At 48.7% G+C, this 26,136-nt stretch overlaps 1 protein-coding gene and 1 long non-coding RNA gene across 8 annotated transcripts in view; one reads left to right on the top strand and one right to left on the bottom strand.

The window, feature by feature from the left end:
• LOC119973510 overlaps window positions 1–4,290 on the bottom strand; it is a 79,514-nt gene extending 75,224 nt beyond the window's left edge. The window contains exon 1 of the long non-coding RNA XR_005462335.1: window positions 4,221–4,290. This is a non-coding gene — a long non-coding RNA (uncharacterized LOC119973510). The remainder of the gene's footprint in view (window positions 1–4,220) is intronic.
• The window catches only part of ush2a (Usher syndrome 2A (autosomal recessive, mild)), a 1,354,742-nt gene that overhangs the window by 134,816 nt on the left and 1,193,790 nt on the right, over window positions 1–26,136 (top strand). The window lies entirely within an intron of this gene.

Here is a 26,136-nt window from a genome sequence, read left to right as displayed (position 1 = left end):
ATGGTTAGGGTAGGGAAGGCTTGGGGGCTTTGAAGGTCTCGGGGTGGAAGTCCGAACAGATTGTTGGTCTCTCTCCTTTTCCCAAATCATTCCAGAGACAAAAATGAACGTTGGTGTCGATCCTGCGGAGGTTGGCCTTGTTCTGCTTGTCACAGCTGAGGCGCAGAGACACTGACGAAGGCAGCAATGCCGACGCAGGGGGGAGGCGGCACCCCATGTGCAGACGGCCACCACACCCTCAAGACCCGACCACCCATCAGGCTGAGAAGGGGACCATAAGGGGGAGCCAATGACATGCCAGGGTGCACAGGTCGTTCAATGAGCTGATGGACAGCATACGCCACAGAAGACTCTTTCTCCAATTCCTTCCAGATAAAACAATGTTTACTGGTGTCGATCCCGCGGAGTCTGTCTTTGCTTTGCTAGTGGTAGTCGAGGCGGGCAGATGCCATAGAAGGCAGCAACGACAATGCAGGCTGGAGGCGGCATCCCATGTACAGTGGGCTGTCACACACCCTGAAGACCAACCCATCAGGCTGAGAAGGGGAGACCAGCAATGGTCCAAAGTGTACAAGTGTTGTTGGTCGTACCATGAGCTGATGGACACCATGTGCTGGAGAAGTCTATGTCTCAGCAGAGAGTCAGTGTGGTACCTGTGCCACGTCCTCGCAGACATAGGATCCCGTGGAGGAGGAGGACACCCGCTCCCGTTGGCCATGAAGGTCATTGCAGCCCTAACCTTTTATGCTACCGGATCATTCCAAGGCTCAAGGGCGAATCTGTCTGGCTTCTCACAGGCATCTGCCCACAGGTGCATCCGGGAGGTGACGGATGCTCTGTATGCCCGGTCATCAGACTGTATCACCTACGGGCTGGACCAGGCCCACCAAGTTGCCTGGGCTGCAGGGATTGTTGCCATTGCCAGGCTGCCCCTGGTCCAGGAGGCGATTGATGACACACATGTTGTCCTGTAAGCACCAGGGAGTGCCCTATATTAACAGGAAGGGGTTCCACTTTCTGAATATTCAAATTCTGTGCAACCACCACCTCAGAACCATTCCTGTGTGTGCCTGCTACACTGGCATAACCGCTACATCCTGGGCCACTCGGAGATCCCCGGTGTCTTTGACGATCACCCTAGAGTGACTGGTTGGCTCGTAGGGACAAGGGATCCCCAAAGGTCATTACGGATGACACCGGTGCAGAGGCCTGAGACTGAGGTGGAGACCCGTTATGAGGCCCACGTTACCACCCGTGCTGTCATTGAGCAGTGCATTGGGCTGTTGAAAATGCAGATCCAACGCCTTGACCACTCAGGTGGTGCCTTACAGTCTACCCCCCATAGGATCTCCCACTTTGTGGTGGTCTTCTGTGCCTACCACAATCTGGCAGAGCAGCGGGGCAACATGTTGGAGGAGAAGCAGGAGAGGCAGAGGGCCGTGCGTTCCATCTGAGAAGGAGGATGAGGCGGTCCAGGAGGGGCTGAAAGATGAGCCTGAGGAGGAGCCAGAAGATAGCCTGTGGCAAGGGTTTCGACATAACCAAGAGGACTAGGGAGGCATTCATCGTCTCCAGATAATCCTAGGTCAAGGTTGTGTCTAATTCGATCAACACCCATCCACACCCATCCCCTCTCCTCCCCCAACCCCCTCGCCCCATTTCTCTCCATAATCTATCCTTCTGGTCGGTGCCCCGTAGGGCCATGGGAGACTCTGAAGGATGGAGAGGCTCCCATGTCTCCACCATGGGTGACGTCATCAGTGGCGCTCCTCAGTGACTCAATGCCTCGGTAATGTCCACCTGAGTCTGGGACGCGTCCCTCTGCTACTGGGACATGATGCCGAGGCCCTCAGCCATGATCCTCACAGACTGAAACCATGGCTTGGACACCACCACTTAAGACTCGGACATCGTGCTCCAGAGTTTCCACTGCAGTCGCCACCCTAGCAGGCTCAGCTTCCATACCACACATTGTTGGCAACCATAGCCGTGCCTGCAGCCTTTGGGACTCCTCCAATTGGCCTTGCAGTCACTGGAATGTGACTGACACCCACCCCCCATCCTGAATCATGCGGCTGTGTCCTATGCCTGCATCAGCATAGGGAAAACCTGGTCCAGAGGTTCGCCGTCTGGCCGGGACCCAAGCTGTGTCCTGGGATCCAGTAGACCTCCCACTGCTGTCTCCTTTGGATGTTCCTACCTCCAATTGATATGCATCAGCAACGTGTGGTGCCCACCAGATAGTGCCCTGAAGACTGTCCACTAATGTGTCGCTCACCGAGGTGTGTGTCTCTGCGCTGGTGAAAGGTGAGTTGATAGCTGTGATGCATTGCCAGTGTTCTCCATGGAGCTCTCCTCCAAAGTGTTTTTCTTGGTTGCGGAGGGAGGGTAACTACTCAGGTTGCCCGTCTCACCAGATGGTGATCCTGCGAGATAAGGGACAGTGTGGTCAGTCAGAGGGAAGGATCATTTGGTCTGAATGAACAACTGGCTTGAGACAGGTCATCTGGCTGAAGAGGCAGTGGATCCTTACTTCTCTGGCATAGGCCACCTTGCTGTCGATGACTGTTATCCTCCTCGGTCAACCCCGCGATTTCCAGGACCAGTTCCTCATAGGGGGTGAGTACTCGACTATCTGGAATTCCTCCCCCTCTCCCCGCCTGTCTTGGCCCTTTCCCCCGACCCTGAGTGTGTGCTCACAATGCCTTCTCCTACGGAGGAAAAGAGAAGGCATTGTGAGCCACACACTTCATGGTCAGGGGTGTCTATACCAGGGTGGCATGTGTAGGCACCAACATGCTGGATATGACGGGGTTGTGCTTGTGAGTGCCAGCGGGTCCTAGGGACGAGCACGAAGATCGGAAGTGGGGAGGATCAGCCAGTAGATTGGGGTTGGAGATTTGAGGGGTGGCAGGCGGAACTGATGGCAGGAGACAGGTGGTAACTTACCTTTGCAACTATTTGGACTCGTTGGTCTTCTGCCGATATTGGATGGCGGTCTGCACTGACAGCCGCTGCCACTCCCTCCCAAGCAGCATTGCCGCCCCCTGCTAGCTGGTCCTCTGACCCCTCGAGGGAACATGGTGCCCTGCCTCTCATCCACAGCATCGAGACGCCTTGGCAACCCAAAGCAAGGAGCAGTGCTGCGCGCTGCCATGCTTGTGGTGTTGACTGAGAGTGAGTGATGAGGGAGTGCTTAAAAGCATTTCCCCCTTGTAGCGGCGAGCAGCTGAGGCTTGAGTTGGGCGAATCAGATGGTGAGGGAGCCAGTAATGATGAGAAACTCATGGGGGCTCATTTTTGCACGATGTGCCATTGAATACTGACCATGAAACTCCCTCCCAAACACGCCAAATGTTTTGAGTCTAAATGACTTCCACAAAACTACCACTCGGTCTACCTACTTCTAACTATATATCACTTTCTTAACAACTGCCACTTCCAGAAAGCTAAGTTATAAACTGTAATGGAGAACCAGAGAACTACAGGCCATCGAACTGCTGACAGGAGGTTGAAGGTGGTGAAGCTATCAGAAATGATCATTGCTGCAAGCCGTTCAAGCCTGCGAAAATGACAAGTATTCTACTAAAGTATAAGGCATATTATCCAGTCCCAGGGACATTTTCAAACCAAGTTAAAGGCCAGTTGCCATGATATGTACCTGTATACATTGTATGCAAAAGTCTCAGTGGAACAGACACTGGAGAACAATACTGCCCACAGTACGATGTATAGAGTCCACATGGCAGTAGACACATAGGGCAGTCTAGAAACAGAACTCTGTAACTCAGCATCATACTCCATGGCAGTATGTATGATAGTAACCTGGAAACTGTAAATAGGTAAGGATTACTAATAAAGGTTTCATATTTAAACATACAAGTCTCAATCCCTCATCATTGACATATTAAAGATAGCTCCTACAAGATATCACATTTGAGATAATACCATCATCCGACATGTGGATCAGCAGTGATATGAAAGGTGATAGTCAAATGCAGACTTGATGGCTTGAATTGCCGTCCCTCTGCATTGTATGGATTCAATGGTTCTAACAGCATCCCATGGTATGAAAAACTGAAGCTGGTCTAGAGAGACGTACATCTCATAAGAAAAATTAAAAACAAAGTCGAAGCAGCTTCGCACAGAAGTTTTAAAAAGATCCTGGTGACACAGTTCACAAGACATTGTGCAAAAAATTATTAAAAAGCTGTACTTACATTGTAGAATCATTGTAGAATAGGTCGCAGCTCCACAGGCTCTGCAGGTGGCAGAAGCTGAAAGACAACTTTAGTAAAAAAAACATTTTTAAAAAAGCAGGGAGAGCAGAGGAAAACCTGCAGAAAAAAGGTTGACAGAGTTAAGTCCAGAAACCTGCAAAGTTTAAGAGAAAGAGAGTAAATTTTAGCAGGGTCCCTGGCTGCTGTTTTCAAAGTTACTATAGGATTTTTAAAAAGATAAAACATCAATCGCTCTCATTTTAAAACAAGGAAAGCACATTTTGTCACAAACCAAAGCAGAGGCACAACCAAATTCCAAGCCTAGTGCAGTGCAGAGGGTTGGAACACCCTGTACCTTCATCAATACATTTGTTGTAGAATACAACACTGAAAAGCTTTTTTCAATGATCTGTCCAGAAACAATGAGCTGGATTGTCTGCAGCCGCGCACCGAAAATCGTGTTTGGCGCAGGGGCGGACATCAACTTTACGCCAGAATTGGGCCTGGCACCGCACCCACATTCTCCGGTCCCCAGAGAATCGCTCACCCGCGAATCACGCTGTGTGGCTGGGGAGCCATTGCTAGAGGCCCCCCCCCCCAGCGATACTCCAATCCCAACCTGCCGATTTCCCTAAGGCGTGGTTCTAACCACGTCTGGCTGGTCTGGACTCTCGAGCGGACGGCTGCTGACTCAATCAACGGCCGCCCTGGTGGAGGTGGGGGGGGGATCCATCTTATGGGCAGCCGAGGCAGCAATCGGGTGAGATGAAGCGTCACGGGGTCGATCGGGGGCACCTTCTTTCTTGCTCTTGGTTTGCGGTTCGAGTCCGCCATGACGCTTGGCGCAGCTGCTGGAGGCCACCGCCTTGCGCATACGTGGACTCGGAACCGGAAGTGCGGGTTTCCATATCTGCAGCCAAAGCTGTGAGAATCACTCCGGGTCCCTGCCAGCACCCTACAGGTAAGTGAAATGGTCTCTATTTTTTTCAGGAATATCTGGAGCAAAGCGTCAGCGTTTTTACGCCGGCATGGGGACACAGCCCCATCTAGCCCAAGACTTCAAAGAAAGACAGAGGGAAGTCAACTGTATCCTAGCAACTACACCCTGTGTGAAAAAAATGGTTCCTATACTCAGTGTTAAAGAGGTAATGAATTTTAAAGCAGTAACTCCAAGAAAAAAGGCATCAATGGACTGAAAATTAGAAGAGACCCAGAGGGCAACTCTCAACAAAAGGTTCTTGGGCAAGAATAAATCCCCATAAAGAGGGAAACTCTAAGGGCAGCACGGTGCCTAGTGGTTAGCACAACCGCCTCACGGCGCTGAGGTCCCAGGGTTCGATCCCGGCTCTGGTCCTGTCCGTGTGGAGTTTGCACATTCTCCCCGTGTCTGCGTGGGTTTCGCCCCCACAACCCAAAATGTGCAGAGTAGGTGGATTGGCCACGCTAAATTGCCCCTTAAATTGGAAAAAATAATTGGGTAATCTAAATTTTTTAAAAAGTTAAAAAAAAAGAGGGCAAACTCTCAAGAACGCACCAAGGGCAACAAGAGACCCCAGACTGAGGGCAATTCCACTGAGGGCAACAAGAGACCCAATAGAGAGGACAACTCTGCCAAGACAAGGCCAACTGAGCCTGATCAAGGGCAACTAAAGATATCAGAGAGAAGGCAGAAAATGACCCAGAGGAAGGGCAACAAGGAAATCAACCGTTGGAAGAACAGTTGCTGTTACCACACCAGTTATGTAAATAATCTGAGCCCATTAATTTGGGTTCAGTTGTGCTCCATTTGGGTGCAGTTTAGCAAATTCCTGCTGGCTTACTCAAGGGTGGGGCAAGGAAAATCAATTTCATCTTGTTTGCATTGAAGAAACTCTCTCCATTTTTTTCCCCTTTTACAATGCAGTGACACTGAGGGTTAACAATCACAATGTGAATATTGATAAAATTTAAGGTAGGTGGCATCATCTGACTTGCACTGTGGTAATACTGTTTTATAGCAATATAGAGGAAAATATAATGTACACCATATATTATAGGAGCATTTTTGTTGTGAAAAACTGTTGTACACCAAATTGAATATATTATGGTAATGATCTGTATAGAATGTAATGTAGAAAATTTATTTTTATTGGCATAGAACCAATCGAATATACTCCTACACTGACCTTAGTTATTTACAAGATATATTTTGCCTGATTAAACCAAGCTACAAATCTATGTGCAATATTTATCTAAAGCCCTCAGTTCATGAAAATGTTAATGCTATGTCATATTTTTAGGGAAAATAGTTTATCAAGAAATATTGCCTTATTAGAATAGTGATATTTGGCTTTGAAAATACATTTTGAGTTTCTCTTCCTCGATGGAGACAATTTTCTCCCAGTAAATAAAATGTCATGCTACTTATTATATATCGTTGAATTCCTCATACTCCGAGGATTCCACTGATATAAAACATGTATACGTTAGATTGGACTGTATCTTTAGTAGGCTGAGTAGAACAAATGTGTTTCTTCATGGCTGCAATAATGTGATAAAGGGAAATTGGCTGTTCATCAGCTGTTGGCTGTGTTAAGACAGTAGAGATGGTAAATATCTTTTGGTTACTCTGGAATGCCAAAGACAAACTTTATACCAATTGACTTTCATTTTTCATTGTTTCCTCTATAACTGATAACACATTAAATGCATAATAATTTTTTGATAAGGATTCCTATACATAGAGTGTATATTTTATTCAGACCTTATTATAGTTCATCAGAAAATGTAATTACATTCATTTGCATTCGTCCACATATTCTCAATGTTGCTTTCGTAATTTTAAAACAGTTTGTTCAATTTAAAAGGCATATTTGACAATGTTCTTAATATTGGGGCGTACACTAGAATACGTTACTGTGATGACCACCTGACATCTGATAATCTTGAGTATCTAAATAGCATTCCAGGCAGAGGCTTGACTGCCCCTCCTCTGACAGCATAATAAGATTTGTATAAATCTGTTTCTCATATCTTCACTAACTTTGGATGTTGAATCTATGCATTTAGTATAATTTTGAGCATGCCATAGCTTCAGCTCTGTGCATTGCCGTTTTTCTACATTACTGGTATTCAGGAGAAGAATGGTGAGAGCTATTGAAATATTTTAATTGGGTCACAAGTGGAATTAAAACAATGCTTATAGATTCATTACAATTTCTTTCTTCAGAAAGGTACCATGGAACATAAAACACAAAATGATGACAGAAGATGTACGCATTAAGCCCTCTCTCTGGTCATACAGAGCTTGATATTGCTGAAAAGCGGTAGCATAGTAGTTAGCACGGAGGCTTCACAGCGCCAGGGTCCCAGGTTTGATTCCTGGCTTGGGTCACTGTCTGTGCGGAATCCGTGTCTGCATGGGTTTCCTCCGAGCGCTCCGGTTTCCTCCCACAAGTTCCGAAAGACGTGCAGTGCTGCTCCGAGGAAACAGAAGAGCTCTTATGTGACTGCTTAGAGATAGTGGACTGGTCCATATTTAAGAACCCAGCGGCCAACTTAACTGAGTCTGCCACCACTGTCACAGACTTCATCAGCAAATGTGTGGACGACTGCGCGCCGAAGAAAGCAGTACGTACGTCCCCCAACTGGAAACCATGGCTCAATCGTGAGATTGACTCCCTACTGAAGGACAGTCTGAGGCGTTCAAATCAGATGACCCTGACCTATACAAGAAATCCAGGTACGACCTCTGCAAAGCCATCCGAGATCCCAAGAGAGAATATCAAACCAAGCTAGAGTCACAGACAGACTCTCGCGGTTGTGGCAAGGACTAAACAACAAATTTTACAGATGCACCATAGAAAGCATCCTATCTGGCTGCATCACAGCCTGATATGGCAACTGCATGGCCCAGGACCGCAAGAACTTCAGAGAGTCTTGACACTGCCCAGTCCATCACACGAACCTGCCTCCCATCCATTGACTCCATCTACACCTCCCGCTGCCTGGGAAAGCGGGCGCCATAATCAAAGACCCCTCTCACTCGGCTTACTCACTCTTCCAACTTCTTCCATCAGGCAGGAGATTTAGAAGTCTGAGAACACGCACGAACAGACTCAAAAACAGCTTCTTCCCCGCTGTTACCAGACTCCTAAATGACCCTCTTATGGACTGACCTCATCAACACTATACCCTGTATGCTTCGTCTGATGCCGGTGCTTATGTAGTTACATTGTATACCTTATGTTGCCCTATTATGTATTTTATTTTCTTTCCTTTTCTTCCCATGTACTTAACGATCTGTTGAACTGCTTACAGAAAAATACTTTTCACTGTACCTCGTACACGTGGCAATAACAAATCCAATCCAATCCAATCCAACGTGCTGTTCGGTAATTTGGACATTCTGAATTCTACCTCTGTGTACCCAAACCGGCGACCTGGGGCTTTTCACAGTAACTTCATTGCAGTGTTAATGTAACCCTACTTGTGACAATAAAGATTATAAAAATAAAAGAGAGACATGTTGCCAAAAGGTTTTGCCTGGTACCCATCAGGATAAATACAAATTTCAAACAATCACAAAAATTTAAACCACAGGAGGAAAGAAAGCTGATTGGTCAGCAAGTCACCTTTGATTGGCTGAGGCGTTGCCATGGGGAAATCAGCAAGGGACTATAGGCTCCTCATGCTTCTGGCTATTTCAAAAGCGGCACAAGGCTTGAAAATATTCCTTTTGTTTGCAGAGAACGGGCTGATGTCTTTGATTGTATGCTGCTCCTAACAGGCATAAATGAGCTCTGTTATGACCTCAATTGGTTAACATAAATTGGTTGTTAGTGTAGCTTTTGGCACACTCAGGATTTTTCAGCAGGTGTTGCCCAATTGCAGAATTGTTGATTGAGTACAGTCTGCACTCTATCAATTACAAAAGGCCAGGGGAATGTGGGGGCGCGATTCTCCAAAGTCCCGACGCCGGAGTGAAAACCTGAGTGTTTCACTCCGGCGTCGGAGCCTGCTCCCAGCCCCCTATTGTCCCGCCCCCGGGGGGCTAGGAGCGGTGTCGCGTATTTTACGCGCGCTGGGCCTTGGCGCCGTGTAAAAAGCGGCGCCGTGTAAATGACGTGGCCGGCGTCGCGTAAATAACGTCACCTGCGCATGCGCGGTTGCCGTCCTCCCCGAGGTCACCCCGCAAGAAGATGGCGGATGGATCTTGTGGGGCAACGGAGGAAAGGAGGTCCTCCTTTAGAGAGGTCGGCCCGTCGATCGGTGGGCCCCGATCGCGGGCCAGACCCCATCGGAGGCCCCCCCGCGGTGCAGGAACCCCCCTCCCCCACCCCCACAGGCCGCTCCCCCCAGCGTTCCGCCAGCAGGAACCAGGTGTGGACGGCGCCGGCGGTACCTGTCATGTTGGAGCGGCCGCTCGGCCCATCCGGGCCGGAGAATCGCCGCTCGCCTTTTGCAAACGGCGAGCGGCGATTCTCCGAGGGGCCAGCCGTGATTCTCGCCGCGCTGGTTGGGGGGGGGGGGGGGGGGTGGGCGAATTGCGCGTGGGTGCCGGGCTGGCGTGGCGGGACTCGTGCGGCGCCCCGGCGATTCTCCCACCCGGCGTGGGGGGCAGAATTCCGCCCATGTTGTTTCATTCAATCAGCCCATTATTAGGACATAGGACCTACAATACCTGACATCTCAACGGTACTGAAATTCTTACACAACATTGCTCAATTGAGTGGTAAGCAGGCTGTCTTTCTGGACTGATGCTGACAATTAATTAGTAGAAAATACCAGTCCTGTCACTACGACATAAGTGCAGTATGAACCGGCTTGTTTAATCTGCTGTTCAAAGTTTTGAGATATGTTGCCTTTCCATGGTAATTTGTGGTAGACCGGGCACTGTTTAGATCTAAAACTGGCAGCCTTTGGCCCATTTGTAGGTTTGCACAATACATAGCAAACAGTGGTCTGATCAGGATAGCCATTGCCCAACAAGATACTTTTGACGCACTCTCTTACTGTATCGAGCTCAAAGGGGAGCAAATAGCTAGGGTCCAATTTATGGCCGAACCTAATGTGCGTGGGGTTATACAAATCCCCAAATCTTTAGCAGTATGTCTCTCTTTTCAGCAATAAACACATTAGTAACCGTACAAAGGATACCAGTTGTGACCTGACTAAGCTTGAGTATACATTGAGTATAACGGGAGGATTGTGAAGGGGTGAGTGGAAGATTCAGTGAGCAGACATGTGGAAGAGGCCTGAGGCCTGTGTAACCCCTAACAGTGGGAAGCACAAAATATTTTTCTAAAGTAGCAGCTCTGATGCCTGTTAAAACATACGTACCACTCAAAGTTTTGTAGACATGTGTTATAGGGTCTGTGAAGACAACCTGAAAAAGACCTACCCAAAAAAATAGAAACTACCGACGGACTTGATTCTAAAACTTCAACAAGTCTAAAAAACACTATTCAGTGCTATTTTACATCAGAACACAACACCATTCAGGTTATATTACTCTGTAAGACTCGATTTTATGCAGTCGGATTTAAAAGGTTTCAGTATTAATTTTTAAATATAATTTATTAACAATACTCCACATTATTTATGCAGCCTGTCACAAGACCCAACAATCAGAGTGTTCTGCTTTGTGTTGATGCCCCATTCCTGTCTGTGTGAAAAACCAAGGTTTTTCAGTTAGAATGGACTAGTACACGAGCAGTGGCTTGGAAAATATTTACAATATATTTACAATTATGTTAACAAGGTAGGCTTGTGCTTCTTCTATTGATTGTGAAAAGCACATCTTTCATTTGAACCCAAATTAGAACTGCCTTCATATTTTCCTGTTTTGCTTGTCATTCATTGGGCTTTCATCCATAAAGATGCAATTTTGTGGCCCTGCTTGATTTGATTAGAGTGGATATCAAGGAAAACTAAATCTCGTCTCCTCTGCCATCCTTTCAGTTGTGCATGTGTGCCAGACTTGAGAAGTTAATCAGTACGAGATTTTGAAGAAAGGAAGCAGTTTTTGTATGCAGCCTGCAGCACATAAAACACTTCTTAAACCCTCCAATAGAGTAAAAGTCTACATGTCTACCATGTCTATTCAAAGAAATGAATAGAGGCTAAATGGGATGATGTGCTTCAGAATTCATTTGCATTTATTTGCTCATCTATATTTCTGCTCCTTGACAGTGCAAAAGAAACATCCAGCCTGCTTTTGCTAATATGTTGCTGTGAATGTGCACTAAAAACTGATGGAGGGGGAAGGTGGGATCTTCCTTTAAAAGAAGCTTAACAACTGACTATCTTAAAGTATTATTATATTATTAGTACAAAAAAAATTGCAGTGCATAGGTGACTTCTTTTATAAATCCAAATGAACCTAAAAAATCTATATTTTAATGGGAAAAATTATTTTGATTTTTTTATGAGTTCTGTTTTGAGATTTGAGCATAGCTGGCAAAACCAGCCATTACTGCCGTGAGCAGATGGTGGTAGACTTGCATATTGAAAATTGTAGTTCATGTGCTGAATGTGCTCTCACAATGATGCTCAGAATGCATTTCCATCATTTTGACCCAGTGATGATGAAAGAATGGTGATGCATATCCAAATTGGGATGGCGTTGTGACTTGGAGGGAAGCTTCAGGTGATGGTATTCTTGCACACCCGCTGCCCTTCTAAGTGGTGATGATCACATGTTTGGTAGATGCTGCTGAAGAAACCTGGACAACATAATGCATTGCACCCTGCAGGTGGTGTAAAATGTAGCCACAAAATGCCAGTGGTGGAGGAAGTGGATGTTGAAAATGGTAGGGAGGGTTCTGATGAGGGGGAGTTGCTTTGTCCTGAATGGGATTGAGATTCTTGAGTGTTGTATTAGTTTTACCTGTGCAGGCAAGTAGACAGTATTCTATTAAATTCCTGTTTTGTGCCTTGCAAGTGGTGGAAAGGCTTTTGCGGTTAGAACTGCAAATAATGTGTTAACTCAGATAAGAGCATACTGAGCATGTGCAAAAGAAGCTGTGTCACAGTAACGTCACCCACTGAGAGAGGATGTCTGAGCAGCATCTTAGAGGATAGTTCTGGCCTACTTATGCCTACGTTAGCCCTACTTATGCTTTTTAAGAAGTTAACATGTGAATAAATGTTTTTTGAACGACAGTTGGTTCAATCGAGGTCTGTTCTAGAATATGAAGCGAAAGAAACCCAATACAAAACCAATAATAACAGGTAGTAGCAGCAGCAATTACACTCGCAGCAGAATGATAGAAAATGGTGGGAAAAATCCCAGCAAAGTCTGCAGTGGAAGGACTTTGAGACCTCCCCAGCATTATAAACTATTGAATATAGCCCAGTGACTGGCAGGACAAGCAGTGCAGGAAAAGATAAGTTTGGACCTGGGTGAGCAATGGCGACTACTTGACCCGCATCAGATTCTATCCAACACAATGAGGGATGTGGTGAATGTAATATATATATGTATATAGGATAATTCACACTGTCTTTGTAAGCGCAGTAGTGCTATCCTACCACTAGGGGGAGTAGCTCTGGGAGTACTCAGGAACTTGTACTGGGCTCCACCCTTGGCTCCGCCCACGACTCCTCCCCCTAGTGCAGCTGTATAAATACCGTTGTCCAGAGTCAGCCTGAGTTCACTAAGAGTTCATCAACGGGTAACAGGGTGGCTCTGAAGTAAGTCGATTAAAGCCTAGATTCATATCGGAAACACATGTCTGGTGAATTGATGGTTCCATCAATTTAATCGACTTAAGAACAGTAAAGATTGATTATGGAATCGGCCCTCAAGCCTGGACGCCTGGAACTCGACCCGCAGGATGCAGAGGCTAAAGAAATCTTCTCCCACTGGATCCGGTGCTTCAAGGCCTACCTGGCAGAAGCAAGCGCAGCCGAAACGACAGAGGATCAGAAGCTAAGTCTACTGCACACGAGGGTGAGCCACAGAATCTCTACGCAACTAAACTCGGCCAGATCATAAACTGCGGCGCTAGCAGTTCTTGATAAAATTTATGTAAGGCCTATTAATTAAGTTTACGCTCGCCATGTGTTCACGACTCGCTGCCAGCGGCCTACAGAATCACTCGCCGAATTTCTAAGGGAACTCAATAATTTGTCCAATGACTGTAATTACCAAGCGGTTACCACGGCTGAACACAGGGAACTTGTGGTACGTGATGTTTTTGTAGCGGGCCTCAGGTCTAACTATGTGCGCTAACGACTGCTGGAAAAGGGGGCCCAGGACTTAGAAACGACTGTGGAAGCTGCTACCACGATGGAGGTCTCCTTCCACAGCCTTAACTCGTTCCCCGCGGACCCCGCAACCCAATCATGGGCCCCCGACCAGTGACTCCCCCAGGCCTGTGCTACGCGGCCGCCCAGCCACAATGCTGCCCCAGCCGGCCACTATGCTGCCCCAGCCAGCCACTACGCTGCTCCAGCTTGCCATTTCTGCGGCCAGAACCAGCACCCGCGGAAGCACTGCCCGGCCCGCAATGTGACCTGCAGCAGCTGCGGGCGAAAAGGCCATTACACAATAGTGTGCCTTGCTAAAGGGCCCAGCTTCCAACTCCCCAGCGACGCGAAGTAATCGCTCCCCTCACTCGCAGGCCCGCGGGGCCCGAAACGCTGCGGCCTATGCCCCGACTCCGCCCCCTCCAGCCACGTGCGATCCATGGGGGCCGCCATCTTGGAAAACCTCCATCACGCGGCCGGCCACGTGCGACTCATGGGGGCCGCCATCTTGGACGCCATCTTCCTCGCCGCCCGCCACGTGCTATCCACGGGCCCGATCGGCATCTCCGCGTTCGGACAACTCTGCGGAAGAATTCAAATTCGACTATGAACTCAGAGGGCAGTCATCACGGGGCCACTCCAGCACAGCTGATCGAGCCGCCGACTACCCGCCACTCAGCGCGGTCACCCTGGACCAATCACGACCAAAGAATCTACGAAACTCGATGGCAGAGGTCCATATCAACGGGTACAAAACGCCATGCCTCTTCGACTCCGGGAGCACGGAGAGCTTCATACATCCAGACCTGGTAAGACGCTGTTTGCTCCCCGTTTTCCCCGTGCAGCAAACTATCTCGCTCGCTTCAGGCTCCCATTCGGTCCAGATCCAGGGGCGCACCGCTGCGACACTCACAATCCGAGGCGCTAGCTACTCGAAATTCAAACTCTGCGTTTTGCCCGAAGTCTGCGCGCCACTCTTATTAGGGATAGACTTCCAATGTAACCTCAAGAGCCTCACTCTCAGCTTCGGAGGGCCCCTGCCCCCACTCACTATCTGCAGTCTCGCTACGCTGCGAATCCCCCCCCCTCCTCTCTTCGCCAATCTCACAAAGGACTGTAAACCCATAGCCACTCGTAGCAGGCGGTATAGCCTGCAGGATAGGGTATTTGTCAGAGCAAAGGTCCGAAGGCTACTCAGTGAGGGGGTTATAGAGGCCAGCAATAGTCCCTGGAGAGCTCAGGTGGTGGTCGTTAAGACCGGGGAAAAATTCCGTATGGTGGTCGACTACAGTCAGACCATAAATAGATTTACGCTCCTCGACGCGTATCCCCTCCCCAGGATTGCAGACATGGTAAACCAGATTGCCCAGTACCGGCTCTTTTCCACGGTGGATCTGAAGTCTGCATACCACCAGCTCCCAATCCGCCCGGAGGACCGCCACTACATGGCATTCGAGGCCGATGGCCGCCTCTTCCATTTCCTCTGGGTCCCTTTCGGCGTCACTAATGGGGTCTCGGTGTTCCAACGAGCAATGGACCGAATGGTGGACCAGTACGGGCTGCGGGCCACGTTTCCGTACTTGGACAATGTCACCATCTGCGGCTATGACCAGCAGGACCACGACACCAACCTCCACCGTTTTCTCCAGACGGCACAGAAACTGAATCTCACGTACAACAAGGAGAAATGCGTTTTCCGCACAACCAGACTAGCCATCCTCAGCTATGTCGTGGAAAACGGAGTCCTGGGCCCAGACCCGGGCCGTATGCGCCCCCTCTTAGAACTCCCCTTCCCCCATTGCCCCAATGCCCTCAAACGATGCTTGGGCTTCTTTTCCTACTACGCCCAGTGGGTCCCTCAATATGCGGACAAAGCCCGCCCACTCTTTAGGGCCACACGATTTCCCCTGTCAGCCGAGGCACGCCAGGCCTTCGACGGCATCAAGGAGGACATCGCCAAAGCGGTCCACTCCATTTCAGGTAGAGAGCGACGCCTCAGAGGTTGCTCTTGCAGCCACGTTAAATCAGGCAGGGAGACCAGTTGCATTTTTCTCCCGTACCCTCTCCGCTTCAGAACTCCGACACTCTTCAGTCGAGAAAGAAGCACAAGCCATTGTGGAGGCTATCCGTCACGGGAGGCACTACCTCGTAGGTAGGAGGTTTACCCTCATCACCGACCAAAGATCGGTTGCCTTCATGTTCGACAACTCGCAAAGGGGCAAAATTAAAAACAACAAAATTCTGAGGTGGAAGATCGAACTCTCCACCTACAATTACGATATCAAATATCGACCCGGGAAGCTCAACGAGCCTCCGGATGCCCTATCCCGCGGGACATGCGCCAGCGTGCAGATCGACCGATTAAAATTCATCCACAATGACCTCTGCCACCCGGGGGTCACCCGGCTCGCCCACTACATCAGGGCCCGAAACCTGCCTTTCTCTAATGAGGAGGTAAAAGCGGTCACCAGGGACTGCCCGATCTGTGCAGAGTGCAAACCGCACTTCTATAGACCAGACAGGGCCCACCTGGTCAAGGCTTCTAGGCCTTTTGAACGCCTCGCGATTGATTTCAAAGGGCCACTGCCCTCAACTAACAAGAACGTTTACTTTTTAAACGTCGTAGACGAGTTCTCCCGTTTCCCATTCGCTATCCCGTGCCCCGACATGACCTCCCACACAGTCAATTAGGGTCCTGCATAGCATCTTCACCCTGTTTGGTTTCCCCCAGCTACATACACAGCGACTGGGGTTCGTCCTTCATGAGCGACGAGCTGCGACGAGCCTAGATTCATATCGGAAACACGTGTCTGGTGAATTGATGGTTCCATCAAGGGACCAGGCTGAACAATGTCAAAATTGGCAAAAACGTTTTATGTGATACTGCAATGCCTCATGTCCCGCAACTGAAGAGAACAAAGATAACGTTAACACTTTGTTATACGCTGTTGGGAGCATAACAAATGATTTGCTTGCTGGACAGGAAATGAACAAAGAGTCAGGCTCCTAACAAGATATCATCGGAGCCTTTCACAGAATTCACAGAATTGAGAGGGCGCAGTTTAATTGGTGCAGTTAAAACCAGGTTGACGGGTTTGATCCATTCATTAATGACTTGCACCACCTAGCCTCAAATTAGAACATAGAACATAGAACAGTACAGCACAGAACAGGCCCTTCGGCCCTCAATGTTGTGCCGAGCCATGATCACCCTACTCAAACCCACGTATCCACCCTATACCCGTAACCCAACAACTCCCCCTTAACCTTACTTTTTTATTAGGACACTATGGGCAATTTAGCATGGCCAATCCACCTAACCCGCACATCTTTGGACTGTGGGAGGAAACCGGAGCACCCGGAGGAAACCCACGCACACAGCGGGAGGACGTGCAGACTCCACACAGACAGTGACCCAGCCGGGAATCGAACCTGGGACCCTGGAGCTGTGAAGCATTTATGCTAACCACCATGCTACCCTGCTGCCCCCAAATTGTGGGCATGGATCACTAAAAGGCAACCTGATCAGTGATTGAATAACTGTTGGTGTTTTAGATGAGAATCTCTCTGACTCCTTCCAATCTCAGGAAGATTTAAATTTAAGCAAAGCTGTACAACTGGTCAGACTGGCCGAAGGGCGGAGGCAGAATAAGGCTTTTCTCGCGACTATTCTCTGGTAGCCATGTCATGTGCTTGGCAGACCCAAGTGATTTTCTCAACAATGGCGACCCTTTAGGACCCTGATGGTGGGAAATTTGGTGATGGTAATGCCATTGAATGCCAAGAAGAGGTGATTAGGCTTTTTCCTCTGAAGGATTGTGATGGAGTCCAACGATATAGTAGCACTGCAATCTTCAGCAGACAGCCCCAGTTCTTACCTTATGATGGAACGAAGGTGATTGATGAAGCAATTGAAGACAATTGAATCTATGACATTCTCCTGACTAACCCACGCAGCGATGTCCTGGGGCTGAGATGATTGGACTCCAACAGCCTCAGCCTCCTTCCTTTATGTCAGATATGATTCTAACCTATGGATGGATCCACTCCCCTACCACCCTAGTGCCCTTTAACTTAGAGTTTTACTGGAGTTTCTTGGTGTTCCACTTCATCAAATACTGCATTGCTATCAAGGGTATTGCTTCGGGGGTTTTAAAGATAGTGACCACAAATAACTTATACATTCAAAAATATAACAAAAAACACAATTCCTCATGTATAATGATTCAGGACAATTTTTTAAAAATCAAACCAGTTCTGAACTGTATTGTACATTAATGGTGCTACAACCATATGTACATCTAACATTATGTATACAATAGTTTTCGAGGCTTGGGCCCTCTGGATTGGCTGTCTGAATGCAGAATGAAGCAAAAGCCTTGAAACTGCCTCTATCTGTTCACTGCTTCTTTACAGTGTTGATGCCACCATTGTTGCCTGGAGGCCAAAAAATGTGATTAAAAAGTTACGGGCACAATCTAACGGAAAAGTTTCTAAGTCTCATTTGTGGCGGGTTTTGTTGGGGGTTTCACTCCGGCTCTGTCGGCGAGTTCTCCACTGCTATCTAACCACACTTAGTCGCTTTTATGGGTCTTGGGGAGTTTCTCCCCAGTCAAGCCCACACATAGGGCGCAATTTAACTAAATTGGAACAAAGTCCCATGGCGAGTACTTTTAGCTGCATGTTTCCCAACACTTGCAGTGCCAAGAAACCAACACTATCAAACGTCATTCAGGTTAGATAGGGGGCCTCAGCAGGGAATGCGAGGCCGAGGCTGCACATTGCCCCATTTGTTGCACTGAAGAGCTCAGCTCGCCAGAATCCCTCAGTGTACCGAGAGATCGGGACGCCACCTGGAGATCCCAACGTAACCCCAAACCTCTCCAAGCCCCAACTGACTATGAGGGAGTCCCCGGGCCCCCATACATGGGCTACATGGTGGCATTGCAGGCCCCGCCCATGCATGTCTTCCCCCCCCCCCCCCCCCCCCCACACACATACACCTACCCCCACCCCAGCATCCCTCCCCCATCGGTATTCAGCCCAGTAGGTTCCCCAGCTCCTGGTGCCTCTCCCTGCTGCCAGGGGTGCCATTGGCTGGCACTGCCCTCACTGGGGGTCGGTGCCTGGAAACTGCCCCAGTTCTGTGTGGGGGGGGGGGGGCGGCTCCCCGGCTGCCCAGCCTGCCCCTCCTCTCCCTCCCTCCCTCCGTGTCCCCCGGCCCTTGCAAGGCCCCCCCCCATCGCAGCTAGCATGGCCAGTGTCTGGGCCGGCAGCCCGCAGTCACTTCACGTCATTTCCTACCTCCTCTCTCTCGCTCCGCAGCCAGGACGCCAGGTTCACAATTTTTAAAATCACAAGTGAACAACGCCGTCGGGAACTCGGCCCATTGGAGGCGATGAATCGCGGAGGCTCCGGAGCATAGGGTGCCAGGCCCGCTAATGATGTGCCTACTGTACTTTCACCTCGCACTGCGAGGGACACATTGATACCATTTCCAGGGTGCTGGAGCATCCCAATTTGGCATTGAACCAGCGCCTACCCGGATTTTGACGTCGGAAGCTATTCTCTGCCCAATCCCGTTTCGCGATTTCAGCGTCGGCAAGCGGAGAATCCCGTCCAGGATTTTCCCTTTCAAAATGCGGGCTCTTCCCAATCAACCCGCATTTTTCCATGTGACTACTAATTCTATCCTGAATAACTTTTTCCAGACGGTTGACCATCACTTAGGTTATACTGACTGGTCTGTAATTGCGAGGGCATTCGTGACAACCTTTGTCGAACAAGGGCATAATATTTGCAATTCTCCAGCCCTTTGTCACCCCCACTAGTCTCGAGAAGACTGGAAGATTATGGCTAGCACCCTCCAATTTTCACTCTCACTTCCTTCAGTATCCTTGGATACATCTCATCCAGTCCCTGTGCCTTGTCAATTTTAAGTACTGTCAATGTATTCAACACTTCCTCCTTATCAATTTTGACCGCTTCTAGGGATTTTCCCCATCTGTTGCCATGGCTTTGGCAGCATCTACCTTCAGGGTAAAGACACATGGAAAGTACTCATTTAATACCTCGGTCATGCCCCATGCCTCGATGTGTAAGTTTCATTTTATGTCCCTAATCAACACGACTCCTCCTCCTTTACTATTTATATGCCAACAGAAGACTTTGCGATTCTCCTTTATGTTGGCTGCCAGTCTTTCCTCGTAGCAACACAGGAATTAAGAGCAGAAGCTGGAAATTCAGCACTGCAAGCCTGCTCTGCCATTCAATCAGATCATGGCTGATCACTTCCTGGTCTCAAATCCACCTCCCCACCTGTTCCCATATCCCTTGAACCTGTTTTTAAAAAATCAGAAATATATCTATGTCATTCTTGAAACCATTTAATGACTCATAATCCCTCATCACTTCTCTAATCTGCTTTTTCACCTCCCCTCTGAACCTCCTGTATTCCTCTTCGTTCTCAATTGTACTTTCGACCTGACACTTGTCCTAAGCACGCTTTTGCATTGTTATCTTAATTTCTATCTTTTTTTCACCCAAGGAGCTCTGGATTTGTTTGCCCTACCTTTTCTTTTTGAGGGAATATACCTTGTCTGTGCTCAAACTATTTCTTTTTTGAAGGAAGCCCATTGTTCAGCTACAGTTTTTCCCACCAACCTTTCTTTCCAGCCTATTCTCTGCAGCTCCGTTCTTGCACCATTGAAGTTGGCTTTCCTCCGCTTAATTATTCTGGACCATTATTTTCCCAATTTGCAGCCATCCTTCAGTTTTGTGCATATACTTTCTCCAGTGTACTTCTGATTACATTAAATCAGCTGCATTTGGATATTGGGAGTTGCTGTACACCTTATTTTAGTCCTGTTTTCTGTCCTGTCAATTTCACAATTTAGTTTGAGGATTCAGTCAAGGTACTGTTCGGGCTGTCACGTGATGGTAACCTACAGGTGCCATACCGTTGGAATTCTGTGACCATTTTCTGTTTTATAAATGTACATCGTACTGTTTTTCTCCATAATGGTATCAATCTATCAATGCTGTTTCATATTTCATAAATATTTAACATATTACCCGAGAAGCTTCCTGGATGTAAATACAAACATTTTTGGAATCTTCCTTAACATTCGGTAACAACTAATACTGTTGCTGTTACTTGTCACTAAATATATTATTCCAAATCAGAATTTATGGGCAGATAATAATTACCTACATTTTATTTTGATTCTTTCGCTACTTATTATATCAAGTACTTAGAAGTGGAGTTCTGTCATATCAGGACCACAAAAATAAAGAATTGCTTTCAAACTGTGATCACAGGCAATATAATTATTGGTTAATATTAGGTTGGAAAAGCTTCCACTAATTCATTACAATGTATATGAATGTATAATTTGACAGAGCTTTGACATGTTTCCAATGTCGTCTGTAAATGGTGGCAGTAATGTTACAACTGATCAATGGTGTTACTCAAGTTAAAACATTTTCTTTCCGATTTCATTGATGCATTAATACATAACAAAACCAGGTAGAGCTACACATAAATGAAGGTCAATCAGAAATAGCGGGCGGCATTCTCCGTCGGCCGACGCCAGGATCGGGAATCACGATTGGGCGGAGAACTTGGCGTCAGCCGGAAATCGAATTAATTTATGCAGCCAATCCCATTCCCGCGTCACTTGAATACCTGAAGTTTCCCCCTACTAATCTAAACGGCAGCTCTTCCAATCGCCTATCCTGTCCCCTCGCCTGGACTGCAAACATCTCACTTTTCCCCGTATTTAGCTTATACTCTGAATTCCCCTAGAATCCTCATGATTTCTTCCATTCCCTCTATTGGGTCCGATACATACAGAAGCAGGTTGTCTGCATAGAGCGAGACTCTGTGCTCCACCCTGCCCAAATCCGAACCGTCCCAGTACCTCCCACAGATAATCCCATTCTACCCGATCAAAAGCCTTTTCTGCATCCATTGCGATCACTACCTCCACCTCCCTACCTTCCGGGGGCATCATGATCACGTTTTACAACCTTCTTACATTGGCCACCAACTGCCCATCCTTAACAAACCCCGTCTGGTCCTCCCCAATAACGTCCGGAACACAATCCTCAATCCTGGAGGACAAAATTTTGGCCAGCAATTTGGTATCGACATTCAACAGGGATATCGGCCTGTAGGACCCACACAGCTCCGGGTTCTTGTCCCGCTTCAGAATCAGCGAAATCGTGGCCTCTGACATTGTCAGGGGCAGCACCCCTCTTTCCCTTGCCTCATTGAACATCCTCATCAAACCCTGCCCCAATATCCCAGAGAACTTTTTATAAAACTCCACTGGGTATCCGTCCGGCCCAAGGACCCTCCACTATCTCTTCCAACCCGATCGGAGCCCCCAGCCCTTCTACTAGCTCCCCGTCGACCTTTGGGAAATTCAGCCCCTCCAAGAAGTGCCTCATCCCCTCCGGCCCTGCAGGGGGTTCCGACCTGTACAGCCTACTGTAGAAATCCCTAAATGCATTCTTCACCCCTGCTGAATCTCCAACCAGGTTCCCATCTCCATCATTTACTTTGCCTATCCCCTTGGCTGCCTCCCTCTTTCTAAGCTGCTGTGCAAGCATTCTGCTGGCCTTCTCTCCATGCTCATAGATGGCCCCCCTCGCCTTTCTCAGCTGCTCCACCACCCTCCATGTAGCCTCCGCCGTTCCCTTAGAAGCCCTGCCTCTGGGGTCTCTGCATACCTCCTATCGATCTGTAGTATCTCCTTTACCAGTCGGTCTGTCTCTGCCCTGTCCACCTTCTCCCAGTGGGCCCGAATCGAGATCAGCTCCCCTCTGACCACCGCCTTCAGTGCTTCCCAGACCACCGCTGCTGAAATTTCCCCTGTGTCGTTGACCTGCAGGTAGTTCTGAATACATTTCCTCAGCCGCTCGCACACCCCTTCGTCAGCCAAAAGTCCCACATCTAACCTCCAGTGTGGGTCAACCCAGTGCAGAGCATGGTCTGAGATTGTAATCACCGAGTACCCCGTGTCCACCACCCCTACCAGTAAGGCCCTGCTCAAAATAAAGAAATCAATTCGGGAGTACACTTTATGCACTTGTGAGTAGAAGGGAAACTCCTTCAACCTCGGCTGCCCAAATCTCCATGGATTCCCCCTGCCATCTGCTCCATGAACCCTTTTTGTTCCTTTGCCATTGCTGGCACCCTGCCCGTTTTCGAGCTTGACTGGTCCAAGCCAAGGTCAAAAATTGTGTTAATGTCCCCTTCCATGACCAACTTGTGCGAGTCCAGGTCCGGTATCCTCCCCAGCATCCTGTTTATAAACTCCACATCATCCCAATTTGGCGCATACACATTTACTAATACCACCTGCACCCCCTCCAGTTTCCCACTGACCATAATGTACTGACCTCCCACATCCGAGACTATTCTACCCGCTTCAAACACCACACACTTATTGATCAGGATCGCGATCCCTCTAGTCTTGGAGTCTAGTCCCGTGTGAAACTGACCCAGCCTTTCCTCAATCTAACCTGGTCAGCTACTCTAAAGTGTGTCTCCTGCAACATTACCCCGTCCGCCTTCAGTCCCCTAAGATCCGCGAACACACGTGCCCTCTTGACCGGCCCATTTAACCCTCGAGCATTCCAGATGATCAGCCTATTTGGGGCCTCATTGCCTTCCCCCTTCGCCAATCAGCTATCCCCTTTTTTGGGCCCTCCTCCAGCCAATGCTCCGCGCCTCCACCGGTCCGCCCGCAGGCAACCTCCGCCCCCAACTTGCTCTCTGTTCCTTAGTCCAAGTCTCTCCCTCGTCAGCAGAGCATTTACCCCCCCCACTCTGTAACCCAACCCCTTTAATAAGCCGAACATATGCTCACCCCCCCCCCCCCCCACTGCGCTTCCATGAGCTAGCCTGCCCAGCTAGCTTGGTGGCCCCCATCCCTGACACCAGATAGCCTCCCACCTATTGTTCCTTCCCACCCTTCCCCCTGCTCATACAAATATACTCCAACATCAAACAATCCCCACACAATTGCCTGACAGAAAAACAACAAGATCTAAACAAGCACACCTCCATCCCCCAACAGTGCAAATGAAAACCTTAACTCACTCAGCTCTACCGCTGGTCCCAAAACAATACAAAAAGCATTACAAACAGATTCCACAAAATGAAAAATGAGAAACGTTTTTTAAAAGAACAGAAAAACAAAACAAAAAAAAACATGAATGTTGCAGCAAAGTTCAAAAGTTCCCAGTCCACCACCAGTCCTTTTCACGAAGTCCAGCACGTCCTCAGATGACTCAAAATAAAAGTGCTGTTTCTCGTACGTGACCCAGAGACGGGCCGGATACAACAGTTCGAACTTCACCTTTTTCTTAAAAAGAATCAACCTAATCTGGTTGAAGTCTGCTCTTTTCCTGGCCACCTCCACACTCAGGTCTTGGTAAACCCTCAGGATACTGTTGTCCCACTTACAGCTCTGTGTCTGCTTGGCCCACTGTAGAATGCGCTCCTTATCCAAGTACCTGTGGAATCTCACCACCATTGCCCTCGGGGGGTCTCCCATTCGCGGCTTCCTCACGAGTGCTCTGTGAGCCCTGTCCACCTCCAAGGGTCGGGAGAATGCCCCATCCCCCAGCAGCTTTTCAATCATGTCTGCGATGTATGCCCCAGCGTCCGCAACTTCAGACCGCTCTCGGATCCCAATGATTCTCAAGTTCTGCCAGCGGGACCTATTCTCTAGGTCCTCAACCTTCTCCATGAGCTTCTTCTGCTGGTCTCTCAGCAGCCCCACCTCCAACTCTACCGCAGTTTGATGTTCCTCCTGCTCAGCCAGCGCCTTCTCTACCTTCTGGATCGCTGATCGTGGACATCCAATCTAAGCTCCAACCGCTCAATTGACTCTTTTATCGGGTCCAAGCAGTCCCGTTTCTGCTTAGCAAAGCCTTCCTGAATAACTTGCATCAGCTGCTCCATTGACCCCGGGTCCACAAACCAGAGGTCCGGTCCTCCGCCATGCTGTCTCCTGCTGCAGCTTCAGCCCAAACCTTTTCTGTCATTCTGTTTCTGCCTTTACGAGCACTTCTAGACCTCTCCATGTACCGATGCGGGAATTCAGTTCACAATTGCCTCTGTCATCAGTTTTACAATTCAAGTCCGGTAGAAAATTGGGGGAAAAGGTCCAAAAGTCCGACCAGAGCGGGAGCCACCAAATGTGCGACATACACCTTCATAGCCGCCACCGGAAGTCTCCGTCACAAGTAGGCTTACATTAACACTGCAATGAAGTTACTGTGAAAAGCCCCCAGTCGCCACATTCTGACGCCTTTGGGTACACGGGGAGAATTCTGAATGTCCAATTCACCTAACAGCACATGTTTCGGGACTTGTGGGAGGAAACCGGAGGAAACCCACACACACACAGGGAGAATGAGCAGACTCCGCACAGATAGTAACCCAAGCCGAGAGGGCCCTGGAGCTGTGAAGCAACAGTGTTACCCACTGTGCTGCTGAACTGCCCATCTATCCATTTGTTTGTGTTTAAAGTGATTTCTTTGTGCATTTATGTTTCATTTTTTTGCCAGTAGTTTGACCCTTTTATGTATTGTTTGTTATTCCATTTCTAAGTTTTAATTCAGTTCTCATTCAAGTGTATTCAAGTGAATAATTAGCAATAAAGTTATATATTTTTAAAAAAATTTAGAGTACCCAATTATTTTTCCAATTAAGGGGCAATTTAGCATGGCCAATCCGCCTACCCTGCACATCTTTTGGGTTGTGGGGGTGAAACACACGCAGACACGGGGAGAATGTGCAAACTCCACACGGACAGTGACCCAGAGCCGGGATTCGAACCCAGGTCCTCAGCGCCGTAGGCAGCAATGCTAACCACTGTGCCACCGTGCTGCCATAAAGTTATATTTTTGACACCACTAATCAACCAGACTATCAACTCTCACTAGAAGGTAAAATAAGAGTCCCAACAAACACCCACAGTAGCTCTGGAGGAGGGCGGCAGACAGCGGTTGCAGAGTGTACCTCTGGTATAGGTGGCGCCAGCCGGCAGAGGTGAGTGCCAAGGCCAGAGGCCCCCACGGTGCCATCGCTATGGAGGCCAGAGTGCCTGGGGGAATGGTTGGGGAAGGGGGAGGATGGGAGGGTGCATGTGTGGGCAAGGGGCTTCAATGTAGGCCGACGCCACCGTGTAGCCCGTTGTACCTGGTTGGGCACGGGGATACGCACCGTGCTAACATGTCTGCCTTTAACACCCTGAAGACAATGGATTTCGGAATCCAACCAGGAATATTTCCCATCATCCTAGCTGCCACAGCCCTGGGGGATACACTGCGGCTAAATGAGTAGGAGCTGCTTGGGGAGGACCCTGCAGCAGTGGAGCACGCCCCACAGGAACAGGAGCTAGCCGGTGAGGATGGAGAGCCGGTCACCCAACAGGTCGAGAAGGACGTGGGAAGGAGGTGCAGCCTTCGGCCTTGTGTGCACCAGCAGCATGTGTCATTGAGGACCTATGGGACTGAGCATGCCATCAAAGACTCCGGCTGAGCAGGGAAACCATACGGCATATCTGCCGGATCATGGGGCACCTGGAAATGCGGGGGTGTGGGGGAGGTTACCTGCTCCCAGTGGCGTCAAAGTGATGATCGCCCTGAATTTCTTCACCAC

This window comes from Scyliorhinus canicula, chromosome 1, assembly GCF_902713615.1.
Source record: "Scyliorhinus canicula chromosome 1, sScyCan1.1, whole genome shotgun sequence".
Taxonomy (NCBI): domain Eukaryota; kingdom Metazoa; phylum Chordata; class Chondrichthyes; order Carcharhiniformes; family Scyliorhinidae; genus Scyliorhinus; species Scyliorhinus canicula.
This window is presented reverse-complemented; position numbering and strand designations above follow the sequence as displayed.